Source organism: Macaca fascicularis, chromosome 11 (assembly GCF_037993035.2).
Source record: "Macaca fascicularis isolate 582-1 chromosome 11, T2T-MFA8v1.1".
NCBI classification, from domain to species: domain Eukaryota; kingdom Metazoa; phylum Chordata; class Mammalia; order Primates; family Cercopithecidae; genus Macaca; species Macaca fascicularis.
In genome coordinates, this window is record NC_088385.1 from 95,167,362 (window position 1) to 95,189,165 (window position 21,804).

Sequence of the window (21,804 nt, forward strand, 5' to 3'; positions counted from 1 at the left end):
ATGGTCTATATTTACCCAACTGCCTGCTATACCTCACTTCCAACCAAAAGTCTTAATACAGGAATATCCCTCATCACAATCCTAATATTGTCAGTAGCTTCTCTGCTGTCCACAGCAGCGCCTCCGAGCTGCTGTTAGTGTTATCAATTTTTCCACTGTGGAGGAAAAATGCAACAATCCTTTACTTACCATACTCATATAGAAAAATCCTGTTATGGAACCTTAATTGAGGAAGGTGTTGAATCAGGGAAAGGTTATTGTAAAGTAAAAAATCCAGGAGTATCTGGCAGTCTTAATGGGACTACATGTCCAAAGGGTAGGCAGTGGCTTTGCTTCACCAAAATTGGACAATAGGGAGTAAACACTCAAGTGCTAGAAGACATAAAGAGAGAACAGATTATAGCCAAAGCAAAAGCAACAATTCCCCCAACGCCAAAATCACCCGTGGTATTTCCATCCTTATATACAAAACTACAAGCAGATGTATCCCTTCCCAAGTCAGGAAAAAACTGTTTGTAGATCTAGGAGAAAGCATCGCACTTACCATGAATGTGTCCAGTTGCTGGGTATGCGGGGGAGCTCGTATGAGTGAACAGTGGCTGTAGTATAGGATAGACATTCCCCCTTAGTTACTAGCATCCCAAAACCCCAGTCTCACTTTCAGTCCTCAAGAACACCTGCAGTCCCGGACACTTAACAACCCAGTAAGAGGGACAGTGTGCATATTCCACAAGTGGACTGATGAAACCCATCACACTGTAGGTGAAAGCTCCTGTCAGCAAACCCTAACAGTCAACGCCTCCACAGCAGAGTGGTGGCCTCGGTTACCCCAAGGAGCCTGGTCTCCTTCTAACTTAAATACCTCAATTGTGTCTTGTAAAAAATGGCCTGGTACTGTACAAACACCACTAACCCTTATGTTGCATACCCTGCCTAAGTACACTATGGGACAATCCTATGAACACCAGCCTACAATGGATTGCCCCTGAGGGATTCTTTTGGATATGTGGAACCCAGGATTACTCATGGCTATCTTATCACTGGCAAGGTACTTGCTTCCTGGGCACAAATAAACCTGGATTCTTTTTACTTCCAAAGCAGGCAGGCAACACCTTTGGAGTCCTTGTATATGATAACCTCAACAGAGAAAAACAATCCTTAAAGGTAGGAGGAAGCCAAAGATGGCAAGAGGACGAGTGGCCTCTGCAATGGATCATTGAATATTATGGCCCTGCCACTTGGGCTGAGGATGGTTCATGGGGTTATCACACTCTCATATATAGGCTAAATAGAATAATTATACTATGGGCTGTTCTAATCACTAACCAAACTGCCTCAGCCCTGGAAATGCTTGAGCAACAACAAAACCAAATGCATGCGACAATTTATCAAAACAGGCTAGCACTAGACTACTTATTAGCAGAAGAAGGTGGGGTCTGTGGTAAGTTTAATATCTCCAATTGTTGTCTTAACATAGACAATAATGGAAAAGTGGTTCTAGAGATTGCCTCAAATATCAGAAAAGTAGACCATGTACCAGTCCAAACCTGGAAGGAATGGAACCCAACAAACCTTCTAGGAGGGTAGCTCTCTAATTTAGGAGGATTTAAAACACTGGCGGGCTCAGTAATCTTCATCAATGGATTGCTCTTGTTTCTCCCCTATCCCACTGATAATGAAAGCCATTAAAACTTGTTGAAACTACGGTTAACTGCCAGACAATCCAGATGGTGCCACTGCTACAATGACACAATGGATACCAACCTGTCTCTCAAGAATACCCCCAAAATTAAGTTTTCCTTTCTTCTGAGGTGCCCATGCCACCCCCTATGTCATACCTGAAGTAGTTATTGAGAAAGTTGTCCCTTTTCCCTTTTCTATAACCAAACTGACAGGAATGAAAGATTCTCCCTGGGGTCTGAAAGCTGGAGGATGAATAACTTCTCCCTCCTCAGGTCCAGTCCCAAGGCACAAAGCCACTTGTGTCAGCGGCGTGCATCAGCAACATAGCAGAAGCAGGAAGAGAGCTGGCTGGAACAAATGTACCCCCTGGAGATCGAGAGAGAGAGAGCCGCCAGGGTACCACGTAGCACTTATGTCAGACTGGGACACTTCTTGTTTACAGGAGACTATAAAACCCCTGCCCCGCCCTCACTTGGGGCTGACACCGTTTTAGGCCTCAGGCTGTCTGCACCCAGGTGCTCATTACAACAGCGTGTTTCTCCACACCACCTTGTGTTGTTTGTTGGCACGTTCTCGGGGTTTGAACCAATACAAGAGCTTTGCAAAAAAGAGGTTTAATTGACTCACAGTTCTGCATGGCTGGGGATGCCTCAGAAAACTTACAATCATAGTGGAAGGCACTTTTACACAGGGCAGCAGGAGTGAATGAGTGTCGAGCAAAGGGGGAAGCCCCTTATTAAATCATCAGCTCTTGTGAGAACTCACTCACTATTATGAGAACAGCAGGGGGAAACTGTTCCCATGATTCAATGATCTCCACCTGGTCTCACCCTTGACATGTGGGGATTATTACAATTCAAGGTGAAATTTGGGTTGGGATACAGAGCCAAATGATATCAGATCCATTATTTTGTCAGGAGTATGTTGTTTAATTTCCATGTTCTTGTGAATTTTCTGAAGTCTTCTCTGTATTTATTTTTAGTTGTAATACCATTGCAATAGGAAAACATACTTAATATAGTATCAGTCTTCTTAAATTTGTTTAAACTTGTTCTGTGTCATATCATATGATCTATCTTGGAGAATGTTTCATGAAGAAGAGTGTGTGTTCTGTAGCTGTTAAATAGAATGTTCTTTTTGTGTGTCTATTAGATCCATTGGATTTAGAGTGTACTTAAAACTCAGTGTACTTTATTGATTTTTGTCTGAGTGATCTGTGTATTGTTGAAAGTGTGGTGTTGACATCCCCTACTATTAGGCATTGCAGTGAATGTCTCCCCTCAGATCTATTAATAATGTTTTGCATATTTATGTGTCTCAATATCGAGTGCATGTATATTCATAATTTTTATATCCTCCTACTGAATGGACTTCTTTATCATTATATAGTAACCTTTTCTGTCTTTAAAAAAATTTTTTTGACTTAAAGTCTATTTTATTGGATAAATGTATTATTACTCCTTCTCTTTTTTGGTTTCTATTTTCATGGAATATCTTTTTTCATCCCTTCACTTTAAGTCTATGTATGTCTTTACAAATAAAGTGTTTCTCTTGCAGGCAGTATAGAGTTGGGTCTTGTTTTTATCTCTAATCTATTCAGCCACTTTGTGTCTTTTGATGCTAGAATTTAATCCACTTACATTCAAGGTAATTATTGATAGGTCAGGACTTACTACTGCCATTTTGTTATTTTTTTAGTTGTTTTATAGATCCTTTGTTCCTTCCTTTCTCTGTTGCTCTCTTCCTTTGTGTTTAAGTAATTTTTCTGATAGTATATTTTGATTTATTCCTTTTCTGGGGTATCTACTATAGATATTCTACTTTGTGCTTACCATATGGCATAAAGAAAAATCTCATAGCTGTAATAGATTATTTTAAGCTGACAACTTAACTTTATTGCAAAAAAAAGCCTACTTCAATTTTACTGTATTCCCTCCCCAACATTTTGAGTTTTGATGATATAATTTAGATTTTTTTATGCTGCTTGTCACTTAACAAATTATTATAGCTATTATAAAATTATTAATAACTTACATTTTTTATTTTCAGGCTAAAAATTTTAATGATTTATACACCATAATTAGAATGTTTTAGTATTCTGAATTTGACTGTATACTTACTTTTACCAGTATTTTTAAACTTTCAGATATTTTTATGGTACTCATTAGAATTCTTTTCTTTCTGCTTCAAGAATTCTCATTAGCTTTTTTGGTAAGACATGTCTTGTGGTGATGAACTCCCTTAGTTTCTGTTTGGGGAAATTTTTATCTCTCTTTCATTTCTTGACGACAGCTTTGTTTAATATGTTAGTCTTGGTTGGCTGTTTTTTTCCTTTAACACTTTGAATATATCATCCCCCTCTCTATTGGCCTGTAAGATTTTTGCTGAAAAGTCTGCTGCTAGATATATTGAAACTTTATGTTATTCATTTCTTTGCTCTTGACGCTCTCAGAATCCTCTCTTTGTGCTTCATTTCTAACAGTTTGGTTGCCTTGGGGTAGTCTTATTTGAATTAAATCTGATTGGAGACCTTTGACCTTCCTGTACCTAGATAGTTACATCTTTCTTTAGGTTTTGAACTCCTGTTTTTAAAAATAAGTTTTCTACCCCTTTATGTTTCCCTTCTCCTTGTAGAACTCCTATGATTCAAAAACTTGCTCTTTTGATGTTGTCTCAAAAATCCTATAATCTTTATTTCTTTTTATTCTTTTTTTCTCTTCTGACTGTCTATTTTCAAATAATGTATCTTCAAGTTCACTGATTCTTTTTTCTCCTTGATTAATTTTGCCGTTGATGCTATTTCTTGTCTTTTTAATTTTGTTCATTGTATTTTTTTTTTTTTTTGTCTCCAGGATTTCTGCTTTTTTAAAAAAAACTATTATTTTAATCTCTCTATTAAATTTCTCATTCTGGTCACATATTATTTTTCTAGTTCTATTATATTGTTTTACTGTATTTTCCTGACATTTACTGAGCTGTTGCTGCTGCTGCCTCCTCCTCCTCCTCCTCTCTTTCTCCTTCTCCTTCTCCTTTTTTCTCCTTGTCATTCTCCTTCCTCTTCTTTTTCTTTTTCTCTTTGAGACAGGATCTCACTCTGTCACCCAGGCTAAAGTGTAGTGATGTGATTATGACTCACTGCAACCTCAACCTCCTGTGCTCAAGCAATCTTCCTGGCTCTGCTTCCTGAGTAACTGGGACTACAGGTGCACACCACCATGTCCAGCTAATTTTTGTATTTATTGTGGAGACAGGGTTTAGCTATGGTGTCCAAGCTGGTCTCAAACTTTTGAGCTTAAGCAATCTGTTCACTTCAGCCTCCCAAAGTATTGAGCTTCTTTAAGATAGCTATTTTGAATTCCTTGTCAGCCATTTCATATATCTTCATTTCTTTAGGGTCAATCACTGGCAACTTAATCTATCTGTTTGACAATATTGTGTGTCCCTGATTGTTCTTGATCCTTGTATATAGATGTCTGTGCTTTCAAAGAAGTAGGTAGTTATTCTAGTCTTCACAGACTGACTTTGTCTGGGAAAGCCCTGCAGCAGGTACAGTATTGGGGTAGGTAGGCCAGAGGCCAGGGCATTTGCAGCTGGTGTACTGCTATTAGAAACCTGAGTCAGGCGTGGTGCTGGAGAATGCAAGAAGTTCAGGGCAGGTGCAGCCTTTGTGGCACTGGGGCATATTAGAAGCCTGGAGCCTCTGGGGGCTGCCTGCCATTGAGACCCGTCTGAAGGTGACCTGGTGGGAAGTGGGCTGAAGATCGATTCTTCCACTCAAACCTGAATCCTGGAGATGTGTAGTTCTGCCTAACACCAGGTTGGGTCAGTAAAGGCTCAGTCTATGGATACTGGCTTGGAATATGAGCCTATGGGGGTCTGTCTAGTGCTGGGTTTTACTATGGTGGACCCACTGTTGGAGTCTAAGGCAAAGTCTTGTGCTCGCTTTCCTCTCTTTCTCCCAGGCAGATGGTTTCTCTCTTTGCACTGTGTTGCCTGGGCTTGGGGAAGGGGTTATGGGGATAATGTATAACTGGCTTTCCTACCCTTTTCAAGGAGTCTTTTCTTATTATTGTGCCACAACCGGGTACTATGGTCTCTCATTTGGCTTCCTTATCTCGAGGGAAATCATTTTTCACACATGGATATTTGTTATTTGTTCAATAGATGTTGATGTTTCTGTGGTGGTACAGTCACTGGAAATTCCTACTCTGCTGTTTTCCTCCACCCTTCCTTCTATTATGTTGGTGCAAAAGTAATTGCAGTTTTTGCCATTGAAAGTAACGGTAAAAACTGCAATTACTCTGGCACCAACCTAGTAATTCTATTATTTTAGTTTACATTTTCTTACTGGCTAGCTTCAATTTACTTATACAAGGAGCCATTTGGAGGGTTAGTTCTTTCTCATGATTAGCTCATATGTTTCTGGAGGTGTGGAGGCCAGATCATATGACTCAGATCTAAGTCATTTTGCACATGGCATTGCTCCATCCACTGTGATTCACTTAGAACTGGAAGCCTGACTAAATAAAAGTCAATGAAATGACCCAAGATTTTACTAACACTTCATTGACTCAAAATGAGAGAAAACGTATGTTTAAAATTGTGGCAGCCATCTTTCCACTATAAAGAGAGATCCTATATGGGAATAAAGCCAGGACAGAGTAGGCATATCATAGAAGTAGGAAATTGGGTTGCAGTGATATTGTTTGAGGGCCTGGTCAAACTGTATGTGAAAAGACAATAACATAGGTTACAGTAGAAGCAACTTGAATCACAACTGAGTGCTTGGTCAACTTTTGAACAAGAACTAGACTTTGTAAGTAGTCTGCTCAAGCTGATGAGGTTACATGAAGAGCAATGTGGGCCTCAATTCTAGTCTTGGAAGTTGGCAGATTTTATTAAGTGTAAGCAAAACAACTGCTTAAACTGTTCTCTGTTTAAGCAACAGTTTAAGCAGCATTTCCTGTGGCCACGCTGAACAAGATGAGAAACTTTGTTTTGCATTCATCATTTAGAACATTGAATAAGGTCAAACAATGAGAAAGTGTTAAACCAGGTCCATTTTATTTAAAAATAAAGATATTAGAGAATATTATTTTGGTGTAAGGGTTCCCTTTGTTTTCTTTTCTATTTTCTTTCTCTCTTAATTTTTCTTTCTTTCTTTCTTTCTTTCTTTCTTTCTTTCTCTTTCTTTCTTTCTTTCTCTTTCTTTTTTCTTTTTCTTCTTCTTTCTTTCTCTCTCTCTTTCCTTCTTTCCTTCATTTCCTTCCTTTTCTTCTCTTTCTTTCCCTTCCTTCCTTCCTTCCTTCCTTCCTTCCTTCCTTCCTTCCTTCCTTCCTTCCTTCCTTCCTTCCTTCCTTCCTTCCTTTTTCTTTCTTTCCTTTTTTTTTCTTTTGAGACAGAGTCTCACTCTGTCACCCGGACTGTAGTGCACTGGTGCAATCTGCTCACTGCAACCTCCGACTCCCAGGTTTAAGTGATTATCCTGCTTCAGCCTCCCCAGTAGCTAGGACTATAGGCACCCACTACCACGCCCGGCTAATTTTTACATTTTTAGTAGACACAGCGTTTCACTATGTTGGCCAGGCTGGTAACTCCTGACCTCATGTGATCCACCCACCTTGGCCTCCTAAGTGCTGGGATTACAGGCATGAGCCACTGCAACCAGCCTCCTTTCTACCTATAATTTGAAGTCTGAGATAGCTATAACTACAGCAGCAATGTAGAAAAGCCAAATTCTCTGCCCTAAGCTAGCATTTGATTCAAGCAATATTAGAAGTGGGAAATTTAGCAAGAGATATGATTGGTAGTTAGAAAAATCATATTCTAGTTTCTCAAGCCCCTCCCACATTCTTCCAATTAAGTAGTCATTTCCTGACAATGGGATGAATTACTCCCATTGAGAAAATACACTCCAGAGGCATAGATACAAAGAAAAAGGAAATTCAGCTCAGGGCTAAAGAAATTGGCAGTGCAGTGTCGATGTACTAGTTTCCCAGGACTGCTGCAACAAAGTGCCACAAATTTGGATGACTTTGAAAAACATACATTTGTTATCTCACAGTTCTGGAATTTAGAAGTATGAAATAACATGCCAGCAGAGTTGCTTCTTTCTGGAAGCACCCCAGAAAGAATCTGTTCCATGCCTCTCTCCTTGCTTCTGGAAGTTGTCGGCAATCCTTTGAGTTACTTGATTTGTTGACACATCACTTTAATCATTCACATGGCTGTCTCCCTCTGTGTGTCTGTGTGTTTCTGCTCCTGTTATAAGAACACAGTCATGTTAGATTAAGAGCTCACCCTATTCCCATGTGATATCACCTTAACTAATCATTTGCAACTACCCTATTTGCAAATTAGGCCACCTTCTTGAGGTACTGAGAGTTAGGATTTCAATCTATCTTTTAGGGGGCCACGATTAAAAGTACTATAGTAGCTATGCCAACCTCTTGAAGACAGAAAATCCAACCATGTTGTCCAGATTTAAACACTCTGATTCTTCATGATAGTTCCCTTTGTTTACTACCCCATGAGATAGAGAAAATGCAAATAGGCTAAAAATATATCAAGACTTCAAGTAAGTTTTACTGTTAGACAAATCTCAAGCCTTACAAAAAAGAGGATAAATTCACTCAAGCCTTAAAATAATCTTCAGGCTCTAGAACCTGAGGTTAAATGAAGTACACTGATAAAGAATTTCAGGATGCACTTCGGATATGGTCATAGACAAGAATTGTATAAACTCAATAGATTGAATTGTCAAAGCAGGTGCACATAAATTATAGATCTTACCTGGTATCAAATTTTATTAATTATTTAAAGGATACTCACAAACAGCAGGTATAAGCAAAGTCCATAGATTTCAGATTTTGCTACAACAAGAAAAATAGACCAGAAATATCCTACTTTTTAGATAGGAAATCCCTGTGTTCAAGGAGATCTGGTGGAATTCTTTCCCCCCGTTATCTCCACTAGGGAAGAAGTGGTCCACTAAACTGCCTCTAACCATTTCCTTCTCAACAACAGAAGTCCTTAGAGAGCAGAACTATATTTCACTCCTAGGTCAAGGAGTCCTTTCTTTCCCTGTCATGCAAGATATTACATGAATTATGTACCAGCAACCACTTTATGTTGTTTACCTTCCCAAAATAGCAGCTTAAAAGTGTGTATTGAATGTTTTGGGATTTATTAAACACAGTATACAGCATTAGTTCTCTAGGCAAAGAGGAGTTAGAGATAGATCTGACTGAGAGGACTGTGCCTCGAATAGCTATTTTGAACCCAGAACTCTGTGTGGTCATTGAATAAGATTTTTATTTCTCATTATTTCTTTGGGAAAGGGAAGGAGGATGTGTTTTCTGTGGGATGTGACATAAGTTTATTATGTAGATAGATATTTTTGAGGCTGTATGAATGGGAAGATGAAGTAGCCAAATGATTGGACATTTCTTCGGTTGTTTGTGTATTATTCAACATCAGTTCACCCTAATTCCAGTACTGCCATTGTGGATTGATTCAGGATGCTCTGTTGATAGAAGCATATAATCCATGGTGATAGAAATAAATATATTCCATCCCCTTGGCTAGTCATTTATAGCCAAGTTCAGGAATTTGAGTGTGACACAATCGATATTAGTAAGATGTTAGGACTGGCCAGAAAAATTATCTTACTCTTTTCCCATTAGATTTGATTAGAGATGATCTAAGTCTGAAGTTAGAGCAGCCTTCTCCAAATAAAATAGACACCGAATCTGATAATAGAGGAACATGATAGATGAACAGAAAAATATTGGTACAATTTTCTTTGGAATTGGGTATCCTGTCAAATGGAATTGAATAAAATCTACTAGTACATAATTCTTAAAAATTTAAATGTATTTTCAGTTCTTTGTAATCCAATAAAAACTTCTTTCAAAGCAACATTTTTCTGGAGTCCATCTGAAATTAATTAAAGACAGACTAGAATGATAAGATTGCACAACAGGAGGAAATATCAGGGCTGTTATTTTGTATTCTTTTTTTTTTTTTGAGATGGAGGCTTACTCCATTACCCAGGCTGGAGTGCTGTGGCACAATCTTGGCTCACTGCAACCTCCACTTCCTGGGTTCAAGCAAGTCTCCTGCCTCAGCCTCCAGAGTAACTGGAATTACAGATGTAAGCCACCACACCTGGCTAATTTTTGTATTTTTAGTAGAGATGGGGTTTCATCATGTTAGTCAGGCTGGTCTTGAACTCCTGACCTCAAGTGATCCTCCCGCCTTGGCCTCCCAAAGTGCTGGGATTACAGGCATGAACCACTGCTCTTGGCCCTATATTTTGTATTCTGTTTTGAATATATACAAAAAGTAATGTGCTTTAAAAGGTCTACCTGATTAATGTGCTTCAAAAGGTCTACATGATTCTTCTCCTGACTGACCTCCTACCTCTCCCCTCCTCATCCATTTTGCTCCAGCTCAATCAGCCTCCTTGCTGAACTCCCACCTCAGGGGAAATTTGCCCCTCCCAGCCTTTCTTCCTCAATGCTGTTCTCTCAAGTATCCACATGAGTTCCTAAACTCATTTAGATTTCTTTTCAAACAAAATCAAACAATTGCAATGTCAACTGCAATGTAAAAATTTAAGGAAATCACAAGGGTAAAATGCTGAGAAGGGGGTAACAATTACCTATAGGTAAGAACATGATGCTAGATGGATCACCAATTTTTTTTTTTTAACTATTAAAAATGAAAAAGGAAATAGATTAATGGTCATAAAGGCCATGTCTTCAAGTCCAATATATATGGCTCTGCCTTCCTAGGATTAATGTACTTAGTATTGGCACATAGTGTGGCAATTGTGGTGGGTTGTGGAGATTTTAGAGAGTGAAATAAAGGATTATAATTCTGCAAAATGTATTTTTAAATTAATTTTCCCGTCTGTATTGTGATTTTTTCTTTTTAGGGTGTTTTCTCTTCACCATTATTTCTTTGTTCTTATCTTTCTTCCAAGACAGTTTACATACGTGGTTGCATCTAAACACTCCTGAGGTCTTTCAAAGTCTTGAACAGCCAAGTATGAGCAAGGTATAGTTCAGAGGACAGGGCTATTACGTTAAAGCATAGTTGGCATGATGAGACATAGAAGTATAAGCCTGAGTTTCCACACAGAGGCCAGTGGGAAAAGAGGCCAAAGGAGCCTACTCATGCCTATAAGCAGAAAAAGGCAAAGAAGGCCTTGAGACTTTCAGTGTAGTCTGGGTCAAAGACGTACTGGAGTCAGAGATTAACTTGACAATGACTCAGCAAAAAGAAATCCAGACTTCTTTATTGTGGCTTGGCAAGTTGGCCAAATTAAATATTTGGTGAAATAGAGAAATTGAGTAAATAAAACCACAGTTGTTAAATGAAAAAAATATTGAGCCACTTATCTGTAGAGTTTATTGCATTTTCCGGTCTCAGAAGATCTGGAACGTGAAGATGACTATGTTCTTGCTAACACTAAGAACTGTGCTACTCCATATTCCCTTAAATTCTTTCAATAAACTTCCATCACTGAAGGTACATTGGAAGTTTTACATCCATGTTTGTGCATGTGCACTTACATGTGATCCTGAATAGCCTGACTAGGACTCACAATGAAAATTGATTAGTAATAAACAATTTGTCATGGACCACAGACCTTTTTATGTTTCAGAAACCTAGTGACAGAATTTAAGAACTGTATTTTTTTCATCTATGATAACTATAATTATTATTCAGAAAGTTGTTTGCTAAATATATTTTAATTAAGAAAATATTTATTTAAATAATAATAATTACTATTTACTGACCAACAGTATTCAAGGAGCTCTAAGAACATTTTCTCATTTGATCCTCACATCTAAAGAGATATAATTTTTATTTCCTTTTTCAAAATGACAAAATTAATGTTTAGAGAGTTAAAGGAAAATTTTTAAGAATACAGCTCATGGCAAATTCAGGATTTGAAGTTAGATGTAACTGACTCTGAAGTCTGTTCATTCCACTAGCCTGCTGTCTCTCATTACATGTTGTCAGTTTATTGGTGAACCCTCATTGTCTTTAAAGAAATACTTATTTGCATAATAATAACAGCTATCATATACTGAGTGCCAACTACAAGGTATTGTGTTAGGAAAAGTCCTCGTCATATTGCCTTCACAGCATAGAAATAGGTATGTAAATGAAAAAATGCAATAATATCTGAAAGAGTACGTTTATTTAAACAGTTGATCCCATAGGAAAAGTAGATTTAAGGAATACATTTCATAGTTACTTTCACATGCTCTTTGGGTGGAATTACAAATGAGATTATTTACATTATTTCTCTTTAAGCATGCAAATTAATTGAAGTAACTATAATGTGACTAGAATGGAATGCCAATGTGCTGCACACGTGCACAAAAGTATTTATTTTATCTTTTTTTCTCTGAAAACGGTCACTTTTTAGTGTAATGTCCACAGTGTTCTTGTATAATGGAATGGGAACAGCCCTTTAAACTTCTTATGTAATACTCAGAATATCCCTATGTGTAAGTAGTTCTATTAGTTCTACTTTACAGGTGAAGAGGTTAACACTTGCCCAAAGTGTGCACCTGTATTATAAACCCTCTTTATAAAAGTAGCAAGGTAGATGTCAGTAAATAAATTCATGAGTCGTTTCAGTATCATCTCTAGTAGTTACGAGTTCCTCTAGTATGATGATTATGGTAGGCTAAATAATGACTCCCAAAAGATGTCCACGTACTAATTCCTGGAATTTGTGAACATGTTACCTTATATCAGGGGTCCCTAACCTCCAGGCCATGGACTGAACCATGGGTTGGGAACCTGTTTAGGAACTGGGAAGCACACTAGGAGGTGAGCAGTGGGCAAGTGAGTGAAACTTCATCTGTATTTATAGCCGCTCCCCATTGCTTGCATTACCCCCTGAGCTCCACCTTCTGTCAGGTCAGCAGAGGCATTAGATTCTCATAGGAGCGCAAAACCCTATTGTGACCTATGCATGCAAGGGATCTAGGTTGCATGATCCTTATGAGAATATAACACCTGATGATCTGTCACAGTCTCTCATCACCCCCAGATGGGACTGTTAGTAGTAGAAAGCAAGCTCAGGGCTCCCTGTGTATTGACATTATGGTGAGTTATACAATTATGTCATTACATATTACAATATAATAATAATAGAAATAAAGTGCACAATAAATGTAATGCACTGGAGTCACCTGGAAGGTATCCCCCCGACCCCAGTCTGTGGAAAAATTGTCTTCCATGAAACTGGTTCCCGGTGCCAAAAAGGTTGGGGACTGCTGCCTTATATGGCCTTTACTGATGTGAATAAGTTAGAAATTGTGAAAAGGGAGGATTGTCCTAGACCATATAGGTGGGTCAAATGTAATCACAAGGATCTTTATGAGCCAGAGAGAGAGAGAGAGAGAGAGAGAGGGATGTCAGAAGCAGAAAGGAAACTGACAACGAAAGAGGTTGTTATGTGCTTTTAAGATGGAGGAAGGGGGCATGAGTCAAGGAATGCAGTGGCCTTCAGAAGCTGGAAAAGGAAAGGAAACACTTCTAAATCCTCCAGAAAAAAATGTAGCCCTAGGAATTGCTTGATTTCATGTCTCTGATCTTTAGAGCTGTTAATACATTTGTTGTAGGACACTACATTTGTGAGAATTTGTTATAGCAGCAGTAGGAAATTTACAATAATTTTGTCCTATTTACCTAGGGAATAAATAGAACCAGGATTCAAAATCCAGGTCTGTTTCATTCTGAGTCCATTTCTTTTCAAACATGAAGCATTTTTCCTATTTATATTGTCAGTCTCTCTGGGGCAGTCTGTATAAATATTGACAAATCCAAATGTTCAATTACTCTTCTCGAAAAATCTATCAGCAAACACATTTGCTTTGTGTTATGTGTCAAGTGATGTCATTTAAGTGTTTTTGTTTTTAAAGTTCCAACAAGAGGACAAGATTCCAATCTTACAGGGTATACCAAAGAGTAATGGTATAAGACTATGAAACACTTGCCCTTTGACACTAAAATTAATGTGCTTGATATAAAAATGGATGAGACTAACCATTAGTAGATAAAAACTAGATTTTATAATATGTTGCTAAAGGCATGTTGCTATGAGACCCAGGTGTTTTCAGGATCAAACAAAAAGTAAATGATATTTTAAATACTTTGATGTTGACAACCTGGTTAAATCCTCAGTAAGATGTGATTGTGGGTTTAATCAGTTAGGAACTAGTACTGAATTGGTTATCCATATATCTTTATATCCTAGCCATTTAAAGGCAAGGAAGAGACTGAACAAATATTTTTTAGTGATTGAATAAAACTCTTCTATCAGGTATTAAAAAGTACTTAAAGTTGCAAAATAACTAAATCTATCTCTTGGGTATGAAAGTAGACACAATAATCAATGAAGATAATTTTAAAAACCCAGAACAATATACTAACATAAAAATAACAACAGTATCATGCACCAATGCTTATTGTGAGCCAGACACTGTGCTAAGTGCTTTAAATGCATTACCTTATTTAATATAATAATCTAGTACTATTTTCATCTCTCTCCCTTAAGGAAGTTAAGACTTAAGGAGATCAAAGTGGTAAAAAGAGGTTTTCTATTATGCTAAGTGCAATGAATTTACCCACTCTGCTCTACTGACTTTTATAATTTAAAACATGATAAAGGTAGCATTTTAATTTCATAAAGAAAAACTAATTTTAAGTAGATAATGTTAGGATGGTTACTTAAAGCTCTTTGTCATGTTATTCATCAAAATTAATTTAAGACATAATAGACAAAAATCACTAAGTTGACAAACATCTTGATGAACATTACTATCTAAAAATTAAAAATTTGCATTTTAGGAACATTATAAATAAAATGAAACCCAGAAGAATATTTAAAATATATGTTGCACTTGAAAGTTTACTCAACTAATATTTAAAGTATTCTTGCAAATAAAAGAGAAAGAACAATTATTCCAATAGAAGAAATCAGTAAACAATGTTCACAAAGATGTGAAACAAATGACCCATAAGTATATAATATGTTTAGCTTCAGGAGTAATCAAAAAGTACAAAATAAAATTATGAGAACTTTCTCACAATCAAATAGTCAAAAATTTTAAAATGGTAGCACAAAATATTGCAGACATGGGAGGAACATACATTCTCATAAATATTAATTGAGATGTAAATGGATATAGCTTTTTAGAGGGAATAATAAGAAAATGGAATCATAAGGTATAAAATATGAAAACTCATTAATCCACAGTTCCATCTTTGTGAATTCATTTTAGAAAAATAATGAAATAAATATGTAAAAATATGAATACCAAAAATATTATCTCGGTATTGATTATGATACTGAAAAATAGACAATTATGTGAATTTACTGGAAAGACGTTTACAGTATATTATTAAGTGAAAGAGGCAAATTACAAAAAGGTATGCATAAAAGAATTCATTCGAAGGCATAATTGCTTATAAATACTATACATATATTATGTGTATGTTTATATTTATCCTAACTCATTAAAAAGGAATAAAATAATCTCTGAGTGAATGGGATTATGAGTGAGTTTTAGTTTCCATGGTATGACTTACCTATATTCCATACTTTCTTTTTTTTTTTTTTTTTTTTTGAGACGGATTCTCGCTCTGTCGCCCAGGCTGGAGTGCAGTGGCCGGATCTCAGCTCACTGCAAGCTCCTCCTCCCGGGTTCCCGCCATTCTCCTGCCTCAGCCTCCCCAGTAGCTGGGATTACAGGCGCCCGCCACCTCGCCCGGGTAGTTTTTGTATTTTTTTAGTAGAGACGGGGTTTCACCGTGTTCGCCAGAATGGTCTCAATCTCCTGACCTCGTGATCCGCCCGTCTCGGCCTCCCAAAGTGCTGGGATTACAGGCTTGAGCCGCCGCGCCCGGCCTATATTCTATAATTTCAAACATAAATAGGTATTTTCTGATAATCAAAGAAAGAAAAGCAAGAAAAACTAAAATTAAAAAAAAATAAGGTTACACTCATCTACATTCCACATCTGATCATGTACTCACTACCAGCTTAAAAAACCTCTAATGAGTCATTTTTATTTATTTATAAAAATCCAAACACTTGAACTTGGCATCCAAAATCATTTCACATCTGGTCTTACCATACCATATTGACTTCATTATCCACTTCTGCGTCCCATGGGCCTTTTAAATACTTTTTAAAAATGCCAACGCTCTTTTTTCTCTTCTGCTGAAGAACCTCTAGCCTTCTTTCATTGAAAACATAATCTCCTCCCTGAAGACTTTCCAGTTCCCTAAGAAAGTTAGTGCTCTCCAAGCTTTGCCTCGAAACATTTTTCTTTTTTTCTTTTTCTTTTTTAAAAGAATTTTAGAGATTGGGTCTCACCATGTTGCCCAGGTTGGTGTCATACTCCTGGGCTCAAGAGATCTGCCCGCCTTGGCCTCCAAAAATGCTGAGATTATAGGCGTGAGCCATGACGCCTAGTCCTTGAAGCATATTTCTAAGTGATTGGCCCATTGTCTTCCTACCTTCTACGACTGTGGATCATGTGCGCGCATTTATTCCAGATAAATACAAATAATATATATGGCAGCTATGTTTTCCCTATCTCTTAGGAGTTGAAGGATTTGGCACTAGAAGAAGTTGCGGGTTAAATGGAATAAAGGAGAGATTTGTAAAAGTTTGCAATGAAGTCAATATAAGATCAGCACAAGTGTAACAAGATACTCTTTGCATGTAATTAGGATTTACTGTAATTAATTATTTGAATGAAGTTCAAACTGACAATTTAATGCTTTTTTCAGGCAATAGCTCACAGGACTCTGTGCTAAGAGGAAATGTAACAAAAAAATAGAAGGATGGAAGGATGGATGGATATGGATGATAGATAATATTGTGTTGCTCTCTTTAATTATGGATTATGAACCGTAGGTTCATATACTATTCTGAAAGCATGCTATAAAATTGCCTCTTTCAGGCCGGGCATGGTGGCTCATGCCTATAATCCCAGCACTTTGGGAGACCGAGGCAGGCAGATCACTTTAGGCCAGGAGTTCGAGAATAACCTGGCCAACATGGTGAAACCTTGTCTCTTCTAAAAATATAAAAATTAACCTGGTGTGCTGGCCCACGCCTGTAATCCCAGTTACTCTGGAGGCTGAGGCATGAGAATCACTGGAACTAGGGAGGTGGAGGCTGCAGGCTGCAGTGAGCCGAGATTGTGCCACCACAATCTGGGTGACAGAGCCAGACTCTGTCTCAAAAAAAAAAAAAAAAAAAAAAAAAAAAAAAAAAAAAAAGCCTCTTTCAAACTCTTTTTCTGAAAAACTTTTGAATGTCTTAGAAATGGCACTTTGTTTTTGAATAACATGCTAACTTGTCAATTTGTAGTAGCTGCTCGGAATTCTGTGTTGGCTTATTTTCATTCAGGAGGAGGACTATGATCAATTGGCAATTGGAAAGGGATAAAGGTTTGGCAGTATATGTCATCCTTGGGCATATGAACCTCTGAAACACTTATATAATGGGAATTTAAGAGTTGGAAGATTGTATAAACTTTCTTCTTTCATTCTTTGCTTCCTGTCTCTTCGTGCAGGGTCTGTGTTCTTGGATAGCATCCCAAAATGATGTTTTTCTTCATAGTCAAGTTCTATATAAACTCATGTTGATAAATTAAAACACCTTTAGCCTTTAGCTACTTCAACATAAATAAAAAGATTGCATTATTATGGTTCATTTTAATGATTCAGTAGGTAAAATCACTTAAAGCAACTCAGTTTGTCCTAGTGGCTTAATAAGCAATGTTTCTTGGCTCATGCTATAGTTTGGCTACCAGCTTATACTTATGAGCTGTTTTAAGAGTAAGAAATTTGGGAAGTTATTTGGCTGGGGGCATTCAAAAACAAGATGTCATGCTAGGGCTTGTTAAAAGTTCCTCTGTGACAAATTCAAACATATACAATATTATTAACTGTGTCTTGGCAGCTCATTTTCTTCTTTTATAAACAGTCAAAAAAAGCAGCTCTGGTTTATTTAATTCCCAGAAAAGAAAAATTGGAACCATTTAGCCTGCTTAATATCAAAATCTACCTGACCCAAAGGAGAATCGGGAGGAATTTCACTGAACACTTTATTTTAGTTACATCATCCTATACACAAATTCTTTGACTGTAAATAAAACATAACTTTTTAAGAAGCCCTAAAATAAATACATTTTATAACATTCATTTCTTCTATTATCTCTCCCTTTAATCCTGTTTCTCTGATTTCGTTTTTTTATATCCACATTCAGGGATTTCCAGAAATTACTTCCTTGTTCCTTGCTCCTTTCCCATAACATGTATCTTTCTCAGAAGCTCCTCCATTCTTTATTTTTTATTTTTTTGAGATGGAGTTTCCCTCTTGTCACCCAGGCTGGAGTACAATGGCACGATCTTGGCTCATGGCAACCTCCACCTCCCGGGTTCAAGCGATTCTCCTGCCTTAGACTCCCAAGTAGCAGGGATTACAGGTGCGCGTCACCATGCCTGGCTAATTTTTGTGTTTTTACTAGAGATGGAGTTTCACCATATCAGCCAGGCTGGTCTTGAACTCCTGACCTCAGGTGATCCACCTGCCTTGACCTCCCACAGTGCTGGAATTACAGGTGTGAGCCACCACGCTCGGCCCCTCCATTCTTATGGTATGAATTTACCTACTTTGTATGAATTGATTGATGTATAAAAGTCTAAGTTTTAAACTCTCCATAATTATCTGCAGATCAATCATACTCATATCAAATATTGAACTCTTATCTTTCTGCCCACAGGATGATACATTTCAAAGATATTCATCCACTCATTCTCCATCATATCATTACCAATTATCTCTCATTTGAATCTTTTACCAGGACCTACAGACTTCATAATGTAATGAAGTTTTAGTCATTTCCTGAACTCTTCTCCTCCTCTGTTGAAACTTTTCTTCATTTCACTTTGGCTCTTTATTTAGAGCCCTGAAGAACTGGGGCACTGAACCAAGTAAATTTTGATTGGTGAATAGTAAGTAGAAGATAATGAGAATCATGATTTTAGAAGATTGCTCTGGCAATAGTGTATACAATAGATAGCTGGGAAGTATCTAAGGACTATTGTAATTGTTTAGTAAAATTAGGGATCGGAGAAGAGAAAAAGGTGTGGCTCATAATTGCATGTTAGGATATGATAATGGCTTTCTGCCTAATCTCTTCCAGAAGACAATCATAGTTCAAATGGCTCAACTAAAGGAAAGGAAGAAGAAAGAAAAATACTTATACTAGTGCCCATGCAACATTGTGTGTGATACTCAATAAACATTTTCTAGTTAAATGAGTAGTTGATGGGTTGGACTAATGGTGAAAATTAAAGTCATTTTGGAGGACTACCAAGGGATAAGTTTTTCCTCTCAAAATTTTTCTCAACACATCTCCATTAGTATTACACACCTGGCAACCCAATTTATTTCTGGATATGGGTGCCCACCTCTTGTCTTTACTGATAAATCATAATTCACTCCTACATTTTTTCTACATCATTTTAATATTGTGCACTTCTTAGAAACTGTTACATAATAATTCTATGCCATTTCATTTGCACTCGTCTTGACTTCCCAGAGTCTTTAAACTCCTTAATGTCAGAGACTCAGTTTCTGAATTTTCTCACAATGTCTAACAGAATGCTCTTCAGAATGAAGATCTATATGTGTTTAATGCTTTATTTCTGAATTCTAATTAAGTATGCTAACAAACACCTTGTTTTAGAAAACATTCAGTTTATACTATGTTTTAAGCATTTCATATGGGCTATGTTAGGTTGTTTTGTTTTATAATATTTTTATAGTTAATTCACATTTCTCACTTTATAGGAAAGTACCTTTGGTTTCCAGGAAGCAAACATTCCCAAAAGATTAATCTCTTATGCTTTTGTTTTCATTACACTATCTTTCTCCATGATATGAACTTCCAGATGTTGATGCGTTTTCTTCAATATCTGTTTATGAATCTTGATATTTGATTTTATTCATATACCAAAATCTTGGAATTAAAATGCACTTATTACACATCACAAACAGCTTTTATTCAAACACTTCCTAAAGCCTTGTTAAGAATATTTGATCATTTGGGACATGGCTATGATTAGTAGAAAGATGAATTAATTTGGTGATAATTTTTTTGTGATGTCATAATTTTTAAGGATTATGCAATATCTCATGTCACAATTATACAGTATCTTATGTCACAAGTTGATATAATTCTTAAAAATTATAAGGGTTAGTCTTTGCTATGTAAAATTATTTTTTTGGCACAATAAGCAATACTTTTTTTGAATTTTATTTTATTTTATTAATTACTTTATTTATTTTTTAGCGACATGGTCTCTCTGTGTCACCCAAGCTAGAGTGCAGTGGCACAAACATAGCTCACTGCAGTCTTGAACTCCTCGGTTCAACTGATCCTCTTGCCTCAGCATCCAAAGTAGCTGAAACTAAAGGTGCACTCCACCATGCCCAAATAATTTTTAGTTTTTATTTTTTGTAGAGATGGAGTCTTGCTTTTTTGTCCATTTTGGTCTCGAACCCCTGGCCTCAAGCTATCCGCCTGCCTGCACCTCCAAAATGTTTGGATTACAGGAATGAGCAACCACCACAGTGCCAGGCCTCTTTTGAATTTTATAGCTTACTGGTATGAAGATGGCTGTTACCTTCTTGGGAGTGAAGATTTCTTGTGTACAGAATTATTGATTCATAGACTGTCATATGAAAGATAGAGAAATTTTAGTTACTTAACCCTTTCCATCTTTGAAAATATTTTTATCAGCATAATTTCCATCTTAACAAAGATGGAACACTAAAGAAATGCAGAGATTATAAAATATACTAATGTTTGTGTGTTTGTTTTCTATTGCTATCATAAGAAATTATCGTCAGCGAGTTGAATAAAACAACACAAATGTATTCTCTTACAGTTTCATGGGTCAGAAGTTCAACACATGTTTCACTGGGCTAAAAATCAAAGTGTGAGCAGGGACGAGTTGCTTTACAGAGGTTCTAGGGAAAAATATATTTTATTACCTTTTCCAGCTTTCAAAGGCTACTCACATTCTTTGACTTGTTTTCCTCTTCCTCCGTCTCCAAACCCAGCAATGCTGGGCCAAGTCTTTATCATGTTGCATCTCACTGATACCCTTTCTGTCAGATCTCTCTCTCTCTGACCATAGCCAGAAAAAGTTCTCCACTTCGAATGACTCATGGGATTATAGTGGGCCCCCAAATCTACAAGCCACCAATAATACAGCCTTTGTCCTTGAGAAATTAAATTTTCACATGTGAAATTTTTAAAATTATGATTTAGTGCACTAAAAAGCCCCTGCCTTCAATATACATCAGGTATCAAGAAGATATTAAATTTAGTTTTAACCTAATCCCATTCCTTGAAATTTTTAGACTCCCTCCTATCTGTAACTGCCTTTTGATATTAAAAATATTCTCCTTGCAAATGACTGAGAAGAAAAAGTATATTAAAGCTAATGACATGGAAAATTTGTTTTGTCAGTATTTGAAGAGACAAAATATTATCTTTCACCATTCCCAGAGGAAGTTTTCAGGCTATAAATCAAGATATTAGTTGTAAGTGTCAAATGAGTAAGTACAGATAAAGCAGGCTGTTGAAAGTTGTTAAAATAACCCTACAACGTGTGTTTATATTTGTATGCTGTATTATTTAGGTAGACTTTTAAGCATATGCGTAGCTTTTCTTTTCTACCCATTGAAATTTCTAGTATAAATTTTTGAAAAAATTATCGTAACATTTGATCCTGCCTATTGCCATGCTTAACTTAGAGTTTAAAAAAAAAAAAAAAAAAAAGCCTTTGTGTAAGAGAGTAACTTTGGTGACTCAGTATATCTATATGCATACCCATACATAGATATTGATATAGGTACCAGAGGCTGAGTTAAAAAGAGTTGGACTAGCCTGGAAAATGATTGAAGTGTGGTTTTAACATTTATTTTCCTTTTGTTGTTCAAGTTTCACAGTTAGAAATGAAACATTTATTATCTAAAGAGACAAATACTTTCAT

General features: G+C 36.8%; 1 pseudogene; it reads left to right on the forward strand.

The window, feature by feature from the left end:
* Window positions 1–592, forward strand: LOC102140890 (suppressyn-like; annotated as a pseudogene).
* Window positions 593–21,804: the final 21,212 nt, after the last annotated feature.